At 43.4% G+C, this 17,670-nt stretch overlaps 1 protein-coding gene across 18 annotated transcripts in view; it reads left to right on the forward strand.

Moving 5' to 3' along the window:
- Positions 1–17,670, forward strand: part of PPFIBP1 (PPFIA binding protein 1) — a 124,934-nt gene that overhangs the window by 14,601 nt on the left and 92,663 nt on the right. The window contains exon 1 of one of the 18 annotated variants that reach the window (XM_040435847.1): positions 16,727–16,749. The exons of the other annotated variants lie outside the window; for them this stretch is intronic. The gene's annotated coding sequence lies outside the window, so the exon portion shown is untranslated. Of the gene's footprint in view, positions 1–16,726; positions 16,750–17,670 lie in introns of those variants that run through there. 18 annotated transcript variants of the gene reach the window in all.

Genomic DNA, 17,670 nt, shown 5'->3' on the forward strand with positions numbered 1-17,670 from the left:
AGTATTATAGTAGTTATATTCTTGTACATAGGAGGCAGTATTATAGTAGCTATATTCTTGTACATAGGAGGCAGTATTATAGTAGTTATATTCTTGTACATAGGAGGCAGTATTATAGTAGTTATATTCTTGTACATAGGAGGCAGTATTATAGTAGTTATATTCTTGTACATAGGAGGCAGTATTATAGTAGTTATATTCTTGTACATAGGAGGCAGTATTATAGTAGTTATATTCTTGTACATAGGCAGTATTATAGTAGCTACAGTGCTCCAGACTAAAAAAAAAATACCTAGTAGCCATTGGCTCCTGAACTGAAAAATTTAGGAGCCAAATAAAATTTTTAGTTGCCAAATCGAAACCGAATCAAAATTTTGGTATTGTGACAACGCTACGCCGATCAGATCGGCATAGGGTTGTTTTGATACCAAAATTTTGATTCGCTTTCGACACCATAAAAAAGTATTGTGATACTCAATACCACACCTGAGGGGTTAACTGCAGCGGACCGCAGCTCCCTGTCATAGAGGCCGGGTGCCGGCTATTTGATTCTGGCACCTGCCTCATGTATTTGTATTAACAGGTCAGTTATCTTCATTGGTGGCGCAGTGGCCACAGCTCCTCCCATCTCTCTTCTTATTGGCGGCGGCAGCAGCAGCACAGGGGGGGAGGAAGAGACTCCTTCTCCACTGCGCTGCTGAGAAGAACATCAGCGGCGGGACAGAGCACTATCATCTCCTGTGCCCCGCCGCTGTATTCAAGGAGGCAGTATTATAGTATCTATATTCTTGTATATAGGAGGCAGTATTATAGTAGTTATATTGTATATAGGAAGTATTATAGTAGTTATATTCTTGTACATAGGAGGCAGTATTATAGTAGCTATATTCTTGTACATAGGAGGCAGTATTATAGTAGTTATATTCTTGTACATAGGAGGCAGTATTATAGTAGTTATATTCTTGTACATAGGAGGTAGTATTATAGTAGTTATATTCTTGTACATAGGAGGCAGTATTATAGTAGTTATATTCTTGTACATAGGAGGCAGTATTATAGTAGTTATATTCTTGTACATAGGAGGCAGTATTATAGTAGTTATATTCTTGTACATAGGAGGCAGTATTATAGTAGTTATATTCTTGTACATAGGAGGCAGTATTATAGTAGTTATATTCTTGTACATAGGAGGCAGTATTATAGTGGGTATATTCTTGTACGTAGGAGGCAGTATTATACTATATAGTTGTAACGGCCAGCTCCAGCAGGAATCCTAAAGCAAGGAAGTGATATGGATCACAAAGTAACAGCAGAAAAAAGGAGAATCGAGCAACCGGATAAAACATGTGGAGTTACTGTAATTCATCTTCAAAGAATCCAAGTTTGAAAATGGACACACTGTGACACAGCTTGATTGTCACTGTGTGTCCGTTTTCTTATTTGGATTCTTTGAAGATAAAATAAAGTTTGGCCTGTATTACACTGGCTAGGTTCGGCAAGATCATTGCTAACAAGCGTTCGTAGGCACGCTCAATAGTAGTGATCTGCCTGTGTAAAAGTGCTGGCAATTACCCGAAGAACGAGCAAACGTTCATTTATCGGGCAATCGCATCTTTTATGCAGGCACAAAAATAATTGTTTGTCATCAGCAGATTTGCTGCAGGCAAAGAACGATTCAGTGTGGGGCTGAGGGATGGCATTAGCGATCATCCCTCTTCATACTGTGGAGGAGATCACTGCATGTTATAGCAGCAGTCTCCTTCACTTCCCAACAATCATAAGGCTGGCTCATCTGCCAGTCTAATACAGCCCTTACTCCTTGTGTTTGCCTAGTTTCTCATTTTTTCTGCACTATTATAGTAGCTATATTCTTGTACATAGGAGGCAGTATTATAGTAGCTATATTCTTGTACATAGGAGGCAGTATTATAGTAGTTATATTCTTGTACATAGGAGGCAGTTTTATAGTAGTTATATTCTTCTACATAGGAGGCAGTATTATAGTAGTTATATTCTTCTACATAGGAGGCAGTTTTATAGTAGTTATATTCTTCTACATAGGAGGCAGTATTATAGTAGTTATATTCTTCTACATAGGAGGCAGTATTATAGTAGTTATATTCTAGTACATAGGAGGCAGTATTATAGTAGTTATATTCTTTGCCAATTTTCTTTTTATTCAAGCAGTAGCAAAGTATTACAAAAGGTACTGAAATCTCATAACATTAACAAGTAGTACAAGGATAGTCATATTTTCACACAATATGTAGGTTCACATACACTGTAGCTGGAAACCACAATTAAAATATATTTATGGTATAATCATGTTAATAGGAACCTGAGATTGGGTGAGTGCCTAATATAGCATATAGATGACCCAGGGGATCACATTTACACGAAGACAAGGGTAACACTAAGAAAACTGATGGATCGGTAGGTGGGTAACATGTAAGGAGGGAGGGAGGAGAGGGGGGGGGTAGGATTACTGTAGTAATGACGATAAGTTTGGAGGATCAAGCAAAGCCGCGAAAAAGCTTCCATGGATGCCATATCTTCATAAATTTCTGGCGGTTTCCCGCTTCCCATGCTGCTAACTCTTCTAAGCGATATAGCTGATCTGCTTTATCCAACCATTCCATTTGTGATGGAGGCTTATCCGATTTCCATTTCAGCGGGATAAGTAGCCTGGCAGCAGTAAGAAGGGCCGTAGGTAGATTAGTTTTTGACGGGGTGAAGGTTTGGTTTGGGCACCAGAGTAGTACCAGTTTAGGGTCTAGTATCATTGGGCATCGTAGGGAGCACACCTGGTTGATAGTAGCTTCAACTTGAAGCCAAAAGGAACGTATTTTATGGCAGTTCCACCAAATGTGGGATAGTGATCCCGGTTCAGTGCCGCATCTCCAACACATATCCGAGATGGCTGAGTTCAATTTATGGAGAAATACAGGTGTTTTATACCATCTGGTTGTAAGTTTGAAGGAGTTTTCCTGTACTATTACACAGCGTGAAAAGCCATGAGAGTTGGCCATTATAGATGCTCTCTCAGGGGTTGAGAATTTAGTGGAAAGTTCCGTCTCCCACGCAGAGATATGGGACATAGCCGGAGGGGCGTCTGACAGGAGGAGCTTGTACATTTTGGATAAAGCTTTTGAAGCAGGAAAGGGTGTCCCCACTTGCTCTTCAAGCCAAGTTAATGGGGTATCATGGGGGGGAGGTATCTTAAGTTTCTTAATGTCCTTACGGAAACTTAATATTTGTAGGAAGGAGGTCCCCTTCACCAGTGGCATGTCTAGTATGGACGACCAATCCAGCTCTCCGTTTTGGCATCTAATAGTTTCTAGTGGATGATTATGAAGAAGAGCCCAGATGCCTGAGGCGTCAAGTATATCTCTGTGGATGTATGCTTGTAGCAGAGATAACGGAAGGCGAGCGTGTGGGAATCTTAGCTCTTTAGTGGCAAACAGCTTAGACCATTCCGCTAGTACCGCTCTCCACATATATGAAATATTTGTGGAGTTATGCAGGCAGGGGCGGACCCCCCATAAGGCGAGTTTTTCTCTGTAAGCAAGGGTGGTGGCCTCCAGATGGGCGCACATCGACGCTGGTTTACCCGCCATTAAATCTAAACCCCTGATCACTTGGGTGGCCTTGTAGTAAAGGCGGATATCCGGTAGCCCGAATCCACCAAACCTCCTTTCCCTTATTAGGGTTGAGTAGGCTACTCTAGCTTTCTTACTCTTCCAAATAAAAGATGAAAAGATTCTTTTGATGTCATTGAAATAGGAATTGGGCAGCCAGATAGGTAGTGTTTGTAAAAGGTAAATGAATTTGGGGACAATGTAGGTCTTTAACCACCTCAGCCCCCATAGCTTAAACACCCTGAAAGACCAGGCCACTTTTTACACTTCTGACCTACACTACTTTCACCGTTTATTGCTCGGTCATGCAACTTACCACCCAAATGAATTTTACCTCCTTTTCTTCTCACTAATAGAGCTTTCATTTGGTGGTATTTCATTGCTGCTGACATTTTTACTTTTTTTGTTATTAATCGAAATTTAACGATTTTTTTGCAAAAAAATGACATTTTTCACTTTCAGTTGTAAAATTTTGCAAAAAAACGACATCCATATATAAATTTTGCTCTAAATTTTGCTCTAAAAAAGGGTTTGGGTAAAAGTTATAGCGTTTACAAACTATGGTACAAAAATGTGAATTTCCGCTTTTTGAAGCAGCTCTGACTTTCTGAGCATCTGTCATGTTTCCTGAGGTTCTACAGTGCCCAGACAGTACAAACACCCCACAAATGACCCCATTTCGGAAAGTAGACACCCTAAGGTATTCGCTGATGGGCATAGTGAGTTCATAGAACTTTTTATTTTTTGTCACAAGTTAGCGGAAAATGATGATTTTTTTTTTTTTTTCTTACAAAGTCTCATATTCCACTAACTTGTGACAAAAAATAAAAACTTCCATGAACTCACTATGCCCATCAGCGAATACCTTGGGGTGTCTTCTTTCCAAAATGGGGTCACTTGTGGGGTAGTTATACTGCCCTGGCATTCTAGGGGCCCAAATGTGTGGTAAGGAGTTTGAAATCAAATTCTGTAAAAAATGACCAGTGAAATCCGAAAGGTGCTCTTTGGAATATGGGCCCCTTTGCCCACCTAGGCTGCAAAAAAGTGTCACACATCTGGTATCTCTGTATTCAGGAGAAGTTGAGGAATGTGTTTTGGGGTGTCTTTTTACATATACCCATGCTGGGTGAGATAAATATCTTGGTCAAATGCCAACTTTGTATAAAAAAATGGGAAAAGTTGTCTTTTGCCAAGATATTTCTCTCCCTATCTCTCTCTCATATTTTCTCTGTCATTTTACATATACCCATGCTGGGTGAGAGAAATATCTTGGCAAAAGACAACTTTTCCCATTTTTTTATACAAAGTTGGCATTTGACCAAGATATTTATCTCACCCAGCATGGGTATATGTAAAATGACACCCCAAAACACATTCCCCAACTTCTCCTGAATACGGAGATACCAGATGTGTGACACTTTTTTGCAGCCTAGGTGGGCAAAGGGGCCCATATTCCAAAGAGCACCTTTCGGATTTCACTGGTCATTTTTTACAGAATTTGATTTCAAACTCCTTACCACACATTTGGGCCCCTAGAATGCCAGGGCAGTATAACTACCCCACAAGTGACCCCATTTTGGAAAGAAGACACCCCAAGGTATTCGCTGATGGGCATAGTGAGTTCATGGAAGTTTTTATTTTTTGTCACAAGTTAGTGGAATATGAGACTTTGTAAGGAAAAAAATAAATTAAAAAAAATCATCATTTTCCACAAACTTGTGACAAAAAATAAAAAATTCTAGGAACTTGCCATGCCCCTCACGGAGTACCTTGGGGTGTCTTCTTTACAAAATGGGGTCACTTGTGGGGTAGTTATACTGCCCTGGCATTTTCCAGGGGCCCTAATGTGTTGTAAGTAGGTAAATGACCTGTGAAATCCGAAAGCTGCTCTTTGGAATGTGGGCCCCTTTGCCCACCTAGGCTGCAAAAAAGTGCCACACATGTGGTATCTCCGTATTCAGGAGAAGTTGGGGAATGTGTTTTGGGGTGTCATTTTACATATACCCATGCTGGGTGAGATAAATATCTTGGTCAAATGCCAACTTTGTATAAAAAAAATGGGAAAAGTTGTCTTTTGCCAAGATATTTCTCTCACCCAGCATGGGTATATGTAAAATGACACCCCAAAACACATTCCCCAACTTCTCCTGAGTACGGAGATACCAGATGTGTGACACTTTTTTGCAGCCTAGATGCGCAAAGGGGCCCATATTCCTTTTATGAGGGCATTTTTAGACATTTGGATCCCAGACTTCTTCTCACGCTTTAGGGCCCCTAGAATGCCAGGGCAGTATAAATACCCCACATGTGACCCCATTTTGGAAAGAAGACACCCCAAGGTATTCAATGAGGGGCATGGCGAGTTCATAGAATTTTTTTTTTTTTGGCACAAGTTAGCGGAAATTGATTTTATTTATTTTATTCTCACAAAGTCTCCCTTTCCGCTAACTTGGGACAAAAATTTCAATCTTTCATGGACTCAATATGCCCCTCACGGAATACCTGGGGGTGTCTTCTTTCCGAAATGGGGTCACATGTGGGGTATTTATACTGCCCAGGCATTCTAGGGGCCCTAAAGCGTGAGAAGAAGTCTGGAATATAAATGTCTAAAAATTTTTACGCATTTGGATTCCGTGAGGGGTATGGTGAGTTCATGTGAGATTTTATTTTTTGACACAAGTTAGTGGAATATGAGACTTTGTAAGAAAAAAAAAAAAATTTCCGCTAACTTGGGCCAAAAAAATGTCTGAATGGAGCCTTACAGGGGGGTGATCAATGACAGGGGGGTGATCAGGGAGTCTATATGGGGTGATCACCCCCCTGTCATTGATCACCCCCCTATAAGGCTCCATTCAGATGTCCGTATGTGTTTTGCGGATCCGATCCATGTATCCGTGGATCCGTAAAAATCATACGGACATCTGAATGCAGCCTGACAGGGGGGGTGATCAATGACAGGGGGGGTGATCAATGACAGGGGGGGTGATCAATGACAGGGGGGGTGATCAATGACAGGGGGGTGATCAGGGAGTCTATATGGGGTGATCACCACAGTTATTGATCACGCCCCTGTAAGGCTCCATTCAGACGTCCGTGTGTGTTTTGCGGATCCGATCCATCTATCAGTGGATCCGTAAAAATCATGCGGACGTCTGAATGGAGCTTTACAGGGGGGTAATCAATGACAGGGGGGTGATCAGGGAGTCTATATGGGGTGATCACCACAGTCATTGATCACGCCCCTGTAAGGCTCCATTCAGACGTCCGTGTGCGTTTTGCGGATCCGATCCATCTATCAGTGGATCCGTAAAAATCATGCGGACGTCTAAATGGAGCTTTACAGGGGGGTGATCAATGACAGGGGGGTAATCAATGACAGGGGGGTGATCAGGGAGTCTATATGGAGTGATCAGGGGTGATCAAGGGTGAATAAGGGGTTAATAAGTGACGGGGGGGGGTGTAGTGTAGTGTGGTGCTTGGTGCAACATATTACTGAGCTACCTGTGTCCTCTGGTGGTCGATCCAAACAAAGGGGACCACCAGAGGACCAGGTAGCAGGTATATTAGACGCTGTTATCAAAACAGCGTCTAATATACCTGTTAGGGGTTAAAAAAAAAATCACATCTCCAGCCTGCCAGCGAACGATCGCCGCTGGCAGGCTGGAGATCCACTCTCTTACCTTCCGTTCCTGTGAGCGCGCGCGCCTGTGTGCGCGCGTTCACAGGAAATCTCGGCCATCGCGAGAGGACGCGTCGGCGCGTCCACTCGGAATGAATCAACCACCTCCAGGACGCGTCTGTGCGTACAGCGGTCCGGAGGTGGTTAAATAGTTCTTCCTGCCCTTCCAAGAAATAAATGGTAGCTTTACTGTCTGTAGGTGCTGTCGTATGTCTTTCAGAAGAGGGGCATAGTTTAAGCCGAATAAGTCAGTAGGAGTGGTCGAGACGTGAACGCCAAGATACTGGATAGAGTGCGGGGCCCATGTGAATGGGGTGGTGCGTTGGAGTTCTAAGACCGTGTTCCGTGGGCATGTTATGTTTAGCGCTTGTGATTTACTGTAGTTTATTTTGAAATTAGATAGGAACCCAAAATCTTCAAAGATTCTGACGAGTTCAGGGAAGGAGGTCATGGGGTTAGAAGTTAGAATTAGTAGGTCATCCGCAAAAGCTGCCGCGACATGGGAATGGTTACTAATTTTGAGTCCAGATATCTTGGGGTTTTCCCGGATTTTGCATAGTAGGGTCTCCATTACAATAATGAACAACGCCGGGGATAGGGGGCACCCTTGTCTGGTCCCGTTGGTGATTAAAAAGGGGGGGGGATAGTAGTTATATTCTTGTACATAGGAGCAGTATTATAGTAGTTATATTATTGTACATAGGAGCAGTGTTATAGTAGTTATATTCTTGTACATAGTAGCAGTATTATAGTAGTTATATTATTGTACATAGGGGCAGTATTACAGTAGTTATATTCATGTACATAGGAGGCAGGATTATAGTAGTTATATTCTTGTTCATAGGAGGAAGTATTATAGTAGTTATATTCTTGTCCATAGGAGGCAGTATTATAGTAGTTATATTCTTGTACATAGGGGCAGTATTATAGTAGTTCTATTCTTGTACATAGGAGGCAGTATTATAGTAGTTATATTCTTTTACATAGGAGGCAGTATTATAGTAGTTATATTCTTGTACATAGGAGGCAGTATTATAGTAGGTATATTCTTGTACATAGTAGCAGTATTATAATAGTTATATTCTAGTACATAGGAGGCAGTATTATAGTAGGTATATTCTTGTACATAGGGGCAGTATTATAGTAGTTATATTCATGTACATAGGAGGCAGTATTTTAGTAGTTATATTCATGTACATAGGAGGCAGTATTATAGTAGTTATATTCTTGTACATAGGAGCAGTATTATAGTAGTTATATTCATGTACATAGGAGGCAGTATTATAGTAGTTATATTATTGTACATAAGGGCAGTATTATAGTAGTTATATTCATGTACATAGGAGGCAGTATTTTAGTTAGCATATACCTGTACTTAGAGGAGGAAGTATTAGTGATATAACAGCTGTAGATTATATTTATAAGGTAATGTTGCATTGGATAAGTTTATAAATAGCTGATATTTTTGGGGAGGTTATTTGTCAGCGTCTCTTTTAGGATCCTGTGGTTTGTCTGTAGCTCTAGTTGATCCCTGTAGGATTGGGGTTGGATCAGCACTCCAGAGAGATGATGCCACTTCTACAACAATAGCAGTAGATGTGTCTTATTATATACGCCCCTATTCAGTCTCAGTAAATCCCACTTCTGTGATGATGCCTGCTGCAGTACAGGCCAGTGGTATGTACCCAGCTTTCCGACAGTCCTGACAATAGACACACCTGGTCCTTGTACCCAGTGACAGCCATATTGGTTATCATCCAGCTTGTTCAGGATGTGATCTTGCCATGTAAATAGACAGTTTAACAATGTAAGTGTTTCTCCGGGACTTCTATTCCCTGTGGATTTTTATACACTTTATGGAGAGGTGCAGTTTCATAGCTGGTGCCAGGCGCTGCTCTGAGGGATCAGCTCAGTACTTTTGGCTTTTGTTAGAAATTTAGAAACCATAAAAGGAGTGTGATGAGGACCCAGCGCTCGCATCGCTGCCAGAGCAGCCTCCAGACGCGTCCACTCGATGCCTGCCTGCCGCAGGGACTGTTCAGGGCATCCCTGACATTGTGAAAATCTGGGTTAAGGCCTCATGCACCCCACCATATTTATTTTCGCACATCTGATTCGCATTTGCTTATTTATTTTAATGGGCCGAAAAAAAATCTTATTTTCGGACTGCAAAATACATACAGTTGTGTGCATGAGGCCGAATGCCGATTGGTGACTTGACGTTCTTGCTGGGTTACACTAATGTGTATTGGGGTCTTCTTCAGGTGTTTGCCGCAGATCCATATGCTGACAGAATCCACCGGTAAACTGAATGAGATACTTCATAGCTTGATCACATGCTCCGGGTTTTAAAATCCACAATATATTCATGATTCCCGCAAATTCCACACGGAAAGCAGATCTTCAGTGGTGCTAATCCACGTGCGGCTTTCTGCTGCGGATCCCACCGTAATAATTCCCTCGTCTGAGGGTTTGATACAATTATCCAGTCTTGATAATGTTTAGGCGCACCCTCCAGCAGCCCGTGTGCCTAAATAGATATCTACGACTGCTCAGAGCTGCCATACATTCCTGGCTCCATTTGCACCAGAAAGCTGGTTTAGGGCTCATGCACACGGTCTGCAAAACACAGATTCGCAAAAAAAAACAGATGACATTTCGTTGGACATCCATTTTGCATTTGTTTTTTTTGTGATCTATTGTAACAATGCCTGTCCTCTTCCGCAAAACAGGAAATAATAGGACATGTTCTATTTTTTTTTTTTGCAGAACGGACATGCGGACATACAGACACAGAATACACACAGTGTCATTTCTGTGTTTTTTCAAGCCCCATTAAAGTGAATGGTTCCGCATATGGACCTGTAAAAAAAAACGGATACGTTCATATGCATGAGACCTTAATGAAGATAAATCAGTCTCTGCTCTTGGTCACACCCCTGCTACGTTCCCTTTTGGCGTAAAAAGAGGCACTTGTATTTTTTTTTTTTTAAGTCACAAACACACAGCTTGCGACTTTTTAAAACCACCTTTCTCGCGCAAGGGAGATGATAAATCTCCCCCACATGTGCCATGAAAATTGGCTTTGGAACCATAGGGAATGGGTACCGATACCTGACGCCTCAGCAATTCTGAGGAAGCTGACGTATTACAGAATAATTAGCCACCACTTTGCTTTATTTACCTTACGCTTCTCTTCAGAAGATGTACTCCAGTCACTTCCAGAGCTGCATTTATTATCCTGACAGCTTAGGCTACTTTCACACTAGCGTTGTTAGAATCCGGCAGGCAGTTCTGTTGCCGGAACTGCCTGCCGGATCTGACAAACAGTATGCAAACTGATATCCTTTTTTTTTTTTTCCGGATCCATCTCATCCGGAATAACGGATCCGGTATTAAAAATTTTTCAAAGATCAAAAGCGAAATCAGCTCCTCCTATACACTTGGTACCGGATCCGGCATTAATACATCTCTATGGACATTAATGCCGATCCGGCAAGTGCGGTATTGTTCCGGGATTTTGTCCAGTCAAATACCGTAAAGGGACGGAACGGAAGACATCCTGATGCATACTGAACGGATTGCTTTCCATTCAGAATGCATTAGGACTAAACTGATGCGTTTTTTTCCGGTATTGAGACCCTTTACCGGATTTCAATACCGGAAATGAATAACGCTAGTGTGAAAGTATCCTTAGCAGAGATCCTACATGCAGTGCAGTTAGAAATATTTTTTTTATCACTCATTAAGGCCTCATGCACACGAACGTTGTTTTGGTCCGCATCCGAGCCACAGTTTTTGCGGCTCAGATGCGGACCCATTCACTTCAATGGGGCCGCAAAAGATGCGGACAGCACTCCGTGAGCTGTCCGCATCCGTTGCTCCGTTCCGTGGTCCGCAAAAATAATATAACCTGTCCTATTCTTGTCAATTTTGTGGAGAAGAATAGGCAGTTATATCAATGGCTGTCCGTGCCGTTCCACAAATTGCAGAACGCACACGGATGCCATCCGTGTTTTGTGGATCCGCGATTTGCAGACTGCAAAACTTACAACGGTCGTGTGCATGAGGCCTTATACACAGCTATTCCCTCAATGCACCGCAGCTGACTACACAGTTAAAGATGTGTGGTCCTGCTACCTGAGAGATCAAGAAACTGTCAGAAATTTGCAGCTTTGGATGTGACTAGGGTATGAAATCAGCCATGATACTTAAAATAAGCTATCGGCGTCAGCTTTATAGAATGGTGCCTTTAAAGGGGTTGTGTCACTTCAGCAAATTACATTTACTGAGTAGAGAAAGTTAATACAAGGCACTTACTAATGTATTGCGAATTTAGGGATCGACCGACATTGATTTTTTTAGAGCCGATACCGATAACCTGTGAACTTTCAGGCCGATAGCCGATAATTTAGGGCTCTTTCACACCTGCGTTCTTTTCTTCCGGCATAGAGTTCCGTCGTCGGGGCTCTATGCCGGAAGAATCCTGATCAGGATTATCCTAATGCATTCTGAATGGAGAGAAATCCGTTCAGGATGCATCAGGATGTCTTCAGTTCCGGAACGGAACGTTTTTTGGCCGGAGAAAATACCGCAGCATGCTGCGCTTTTTGCTCCGGCCAAAAATCCGGAACACTTGCCGCAAGGCCGGATCCGGAATTAATGCCCATTGAAAGGCATTGATCCGGATCCGGCCTTAAGCTAAACGTTGTTTCGGCGCATTGCCGGAGCCGACATTTAGCTTTTTCAGAGTGGTTACCATGGCTGCCAGGACGCTAAAGTCCTGGCAGCCATGGTAATATGTAGCGGGGAGCAGTATACTTACCGTCCGTGCGGCTCCCTGGGCGCATGGATCATGTGATCACATGGATCACGTCATCCATGCGCATGGGGCGCTCTGACGTCATTCTGGAGCGCCCCGGGAGCCGCACGGACTGTAAGTATACTGCTCCCCCGCTCCCCACTACTACTATGGCAACCAGGACTTTAATAGCGTCCTGGGTGCCATAGTAACACTGAACGCATTTGGAAGACGGTTCCGTCTTCAAATGCTTTCAGTACATTTGCGTTTTTCCGGATCCGGAGTGTAATTCCGGCAAGTGGAGTACACGCCGGATCCGGACAACGCAAGTGTGAAAGAGGCCTTATACCAACCGATATTCTGTGCATGTTCATTTTTGAAAAATAAAATTAAATTTCTGTTATGGCGTTAACCAGATAGGAGATCTTAAAAAATATATATTTTAATAGTTTGGACTTTATCGGATGTGGCAATATCTGATATGTGATATGTATGTTTATTTATTTCATATGTAAAATTGGGAAAGGGGGTGATTTATACATAATTTATTATTATTATTTTTTTTTTTAAGTTTTTACTTTTTATTTAATAACTAGAACCTGGGATATTTTAATTCCTTGTCCTATTCACCCTGATAGAGCTCTATTAGGCTGGGTTCACACGGGCGAGATTTCCGCGCGGGTGCAATGCGTGAGGTGAATGCATTGCACCAGCACTGAATCCGGACACATTCATTTCTATGGGGCTGTGCACATAAGCAGTGATTTTCACGCATCACTTGTGCGATGCGTGAAAATCGCAGCATGCTCTATATTGTGCGTTTATCACGCAACGCAGGCCCCATAGAAGTTAATGGGGCTGAGTGAAAATCGGAAGCATCCGCAAGCAAGTGCGGATGCGGTGCGATTTTCATGCATGGTTGCTAAGATGACAGTCTATTTACTGTATTATTTTCCCTTATAACATGGTTATAATAGCTAAAATAATAGCATTGTAGAAGGTCAATTGAGGGTTATTAAATAAAATAAAAATGAACTCCCCTCCTCCTCTTGATCGCGTAGTTGCCGATCTCTTCTTACTACTTTAATCATGAGCTGCCGGCTAAAGGACCTGTGGTGACGTCACATCACATGGTCCAATCACATGGTCCATCACCATGGTGATGGACCATGTGATTGGACCATGTGATGAGCTCAGTGACGTCACCACAGGTCCTTTGACAGGTCCTGAAGAAAGAACAGGAGATCGGCAGCTACGCGATCAATTGGAGGAGGTGAGTTAATTTATTTATTTATTTTTAACCCTCAATTGACCTTGTACTAAGCATTCTGTATTAAAGAATGCTATTATTTTCCCTTATAACCATGTTATAAGGGAAAATAATTACATCTACACACCACCTAACCCAAACCTGAACTTCAGTGAAGAAGTTTGGGTCTGGGTACCACATTCAGTTTTTTATCATGCGCGTGCAAAACGCATTGCACCCGCGCGCTAAAAACTGAACAACGGAACGCAATGGCAGTCAAAACTGACTGCAATGGTGTACCTACTCGCGCGGGTTTTCTGCAATACACCCGGGACGTATCCGGACCCAAAACGTGACGCCCGTGTGAACCCAGCCTTAGGGTGAATAGGACTTTACACTTTCCCTGCTGCCCCGGGCTTTGTGCACACAGCAGCAGGGAGATTACCATGGCAGCCACCAGGGCTTCTGTAGTGTCCTGGCTGCCATGGTAACCGATCAGAGCCCCAGGATTACACTGCTGGGACTCCGATCAGAACTGCCACTGCACCACCAATAATTGAAGGGGAGGGGGGACCCTGTGGCCACTGCCTCCAATGATTATAATACAGTGGGGGGCAGAATCACATAGCCGGCACCCTGCCTCTGACAGGGAGCTGCCTTCAGCAGCAGCAGTTAACCCCCTCAGGTGCGGCACCTGAGGGGTTAACTGCCGCTGTTCGCAGCTTCCTGTATTTGTATTCGACGTCAATTATCATTGGTGGCACAGTGCACCCGCCCCTCCTCCTCCCGTCTCTCCTCATTGGCAGCGCTGACAGCAGCATACTCATGTTCTGTGATAGCGCGCTGGACGCATTATCGGCAAGGTTAGATGCAGATACCGATAACTTTGAAAATCATGAATATCGGCCGATAATATCGGTAACTCCGATAATCGGTCGATCCCTAATTGCGATTGTCCATATTGCTTCCTTTGCTTGCTCAATTTTCCATCACAAATGCTGCTCGTTTCCATGGTTACGACCACCCTGCAATCCAGTACTGGTGGACGTGCTTGCACACTTTAGGAAAAAGAGCAAGCCTATGCGCACCTCCGCGGTCCCGGCCCCCAGTGAGGCCTGCGCATTTTCCTATAGTGTGCAAGTATGGCCACCGGTGCTGATTGAAGGGTGGTCATAACCATGGAAACCAGACGTGTATAATGTGATGGAAAAATGTATCAAGGCAGCAAAGGAAGCAATACGGATAATCACAATACATTAGTAAATGTCTTGTATTAACTTTCTCTACTCAATAAATGCCACCTGCTGAAGTGAGACAACCCCTTTAAGTATGAGCTTTGTATTATCTACATGGTCAGAAAGTTATTTTTCACCGAGTTAAGTTCGGCTGCGTTGTATAAATATTGCGTAGTTCGGAAATGGTCCAGGTCCTCATCGTGTTTGCTTTTCTTGACCTTCGACTGCCGTCAGCAGCCACTTCCCCAGTAATGTAACTTCGCCCTAGGAAACTTATTCTTCTCATGTTTTCTTAGCCTTTTTTTAGTTTTGTTTTATTTTTGCTGCTTTTTTGTTGTTGTTGGTTTTATGATGTGTTTGGTGGTCATCCCGGAGAAGATACTGTTGTCTCGGTTAGAGGTTGTCTATAAAATGACTTCTTCCAGTGGTTCGTTAATTATCCGAGAACTTTATTGTACATATGATGCCACGTTACCTCTTCTCCAGTCACATCCAATGCTGCATTTAGAATCAGTCTGCATGGCTGTAAAGACCATCAGAGAGCAGAAGTGATCTCTGCAGAGCATTCTCGGCTGCGTTGCATTGTGGGACACGAGACCAGGCCCTATATAGTAGTCGTGATGTGGTGACCAGTATATCTTTTGCACACCGTGGTGCATTGTAAATCCACGCTGTTAATTGCCTTACTATTAGCACAGTTCGTCTAGTGTTTGCTTTTAGCATTTTTTTTATGGAACTTTGCCTGTAACTAGAGTAAGGCCTAGTTCACACGAACGTGTGTGATCCGTGGCCGTATTGCGGCCCACAAATTGCGGGCCGCAATACACGGCCACAGTTCCGTGTGCATTCCGCATCACTGATGCGGACCCATTCACTTCAATGGTTCCGGAATTGCGGAACGGCCGCACGGAACGGGACCCCTTGGAAGCACTACGGAGTGCTTCCGTGGGGTTGCGTCCCGTACTTCCATTCCGCAAAAAGATAGAACATGTCCTATCTTTTTGCGGAACGGGCGGATCGCGGACCCATTAAAGTGAATGGGTCCGCGATCCGATGCGGCTGACCTACGGCCGGCGATCGTGCATTGCGGCCCGCAATAGTGTCCTGTATGATTGGACATAGGACAGCATCTTTCAGCGCCCCCTTCTGTCTGGGTTTATTATAACGTAACTGTTACTGGGGTGTCCAATAGAGGGAGATTTATCAAAACTGGTGCAAAGGTAAACGGCCAATCAGATTCCACTTTTAATTTTTCAGAGCTCTCTTGGAAAATGAAAGGCTCCTTCTGATTGGTTGCTATGGACAACTAAGCCAGTTTTCAATAATGTAGAAAAAGTGTCTCAAGTCCTCAGCAGCTTCTTTCTGTCATGGAGCTCAAACATGGGGAAAAGGTTGTCAGACATCACTTATACAGAACCATTCCCTTATTATTCCTACTAGAAGTTAAGAATTAATTATTAGCAGTTTTCAATGAAGGTGTTGCCAGTTGGCACCATCAATGCTGGTAGTGTCAGACTGTGCAGGGACACCCCCCACCCAACTGGTAACACCCATCTGGACCTCCATTGCAAACTGCTAGAAACTCAGGAATAATAAAGAGATGGCACAACAAAGTCATAGGAATGGATGCTCCAGAAATGTTATAACAAGGGAGATGTGAGTAGTTACAAAAAGAGACCTGTTAGGAGAGGTTGCCCTGGCATCCTTGCCCGCATTCTTTCACCCCTGTCTCTGGTATTCACTTGATTGGCGTTGAGCTGCACTACCAGTCACAGCCTGAAGATGAGTGGTGCACAATTCCTTTAATTGTGCTCTGTTCCTTTAAGGCAGTGTACAATTGCTTGTAAAATAAATAGAGCCCCAGATATATAGCCTGCGTCTTCCTCTGCTCTGTCATTCAGTTCCTTGGTAATAATGGCTGCCTTGTTGTGCCGTCGGAGGACGCGCGGTCACACTGCTGCAGGGGCATTGTTGGTGCGTCACTGGTGGCTCAGTTCAGTCACATTGGTATTCAGGGGAGAACGAAGAGTAGAAATCTCAACCAGACCTTGACAAAACAATTTCCCATGTCCTAAGCTTCCACATACGCGGATCCCATTGTGGATGCTGGGTTCGGAGTGGTCTACCTCGACACGGAAGCTGAGCCGGTAAGTAAAGTCCTCATATATTTCTGATGTCCACTCTAGGACCAGTTCACACAGAATTTTTTTGGAGCGTTTCTGCCTCAAAATTGGCTCCAAAAAAACACCTCAAAGCAGCTTCCCATTCATTTCAAATAGTTTTTTTACACGTGTCAAAAAGCAGCAGCATACCCTATCTTGGGGCAGAATCCACGCTGAATCTCCCATTAAAATGAATAGGAAGCAGAAAAAACTGCTTCATGTAAGTCCAGGCGTTTTTTGTAAGTTGTTGCAGATCCGCGTTAGAAACTTGAAGCTGGAAATGCAGCTTTGTATTGAAGTGAACACCCATTGGTAAAAAAAGAAGAAAAAATTTGTAAAACGGCAATTATTTTTTTCACCCTGAAAGAAAACCACGCGGATTTCGTGCTGATTTTATTTATTTTTTTCAAAATCGGGCATGTGAACTGGCTCATAGAGTATCCATTTCTTGGAAAGCTGGGTGACAACCAATATACCCAGTCGAGCCACATTGTTATGACCACTTCCTTCTTTCCACGTCAGCAGTGCGTCGCTCATGAAGGAGGTTGTGTCGTGAGCTGGCTTGGTGGGTATATAAAGTGCACACATATCCCTCGTTGCTCTGATGAGTAAAAGGGGCAGAGTTGTATAAAAGGATAATTATTGGCTTCGGGCCTAGGGTGGCGGTATTTCTGAAGCTGTGCAGTGTGTACATTGTTCATGTGCTGCTGTGGTGACAATGTATTGTGAATAAGCGACATGGAAACTGCAGATCACCACGTGCCATTGATGTGAGAGGTGAACTTCGACTGTGAAGGTGTACGAGGGCGGACCGACACGCTACAGTGGTCTGGGGAATGTTTTTGGGGCATTTTCTGGGCCACTCATCCATGTGGAAGGCATGCTGATTTTCTTCCCTTGGGTGGA

The sequence above is a fragment of the Bufo bufo genome, chromosome 1, assembly GCF_905171765.1.
Source record: "Bufo bufo chromosome 1, aBufBuf1.1, whole genome shotgun sequence".
NCBI classification, from domain to species: Eukaryota; Metazoa; Chordata; class Amphibia; order Anura; family Bufonidae; genus Bufo; species Bufo bufo.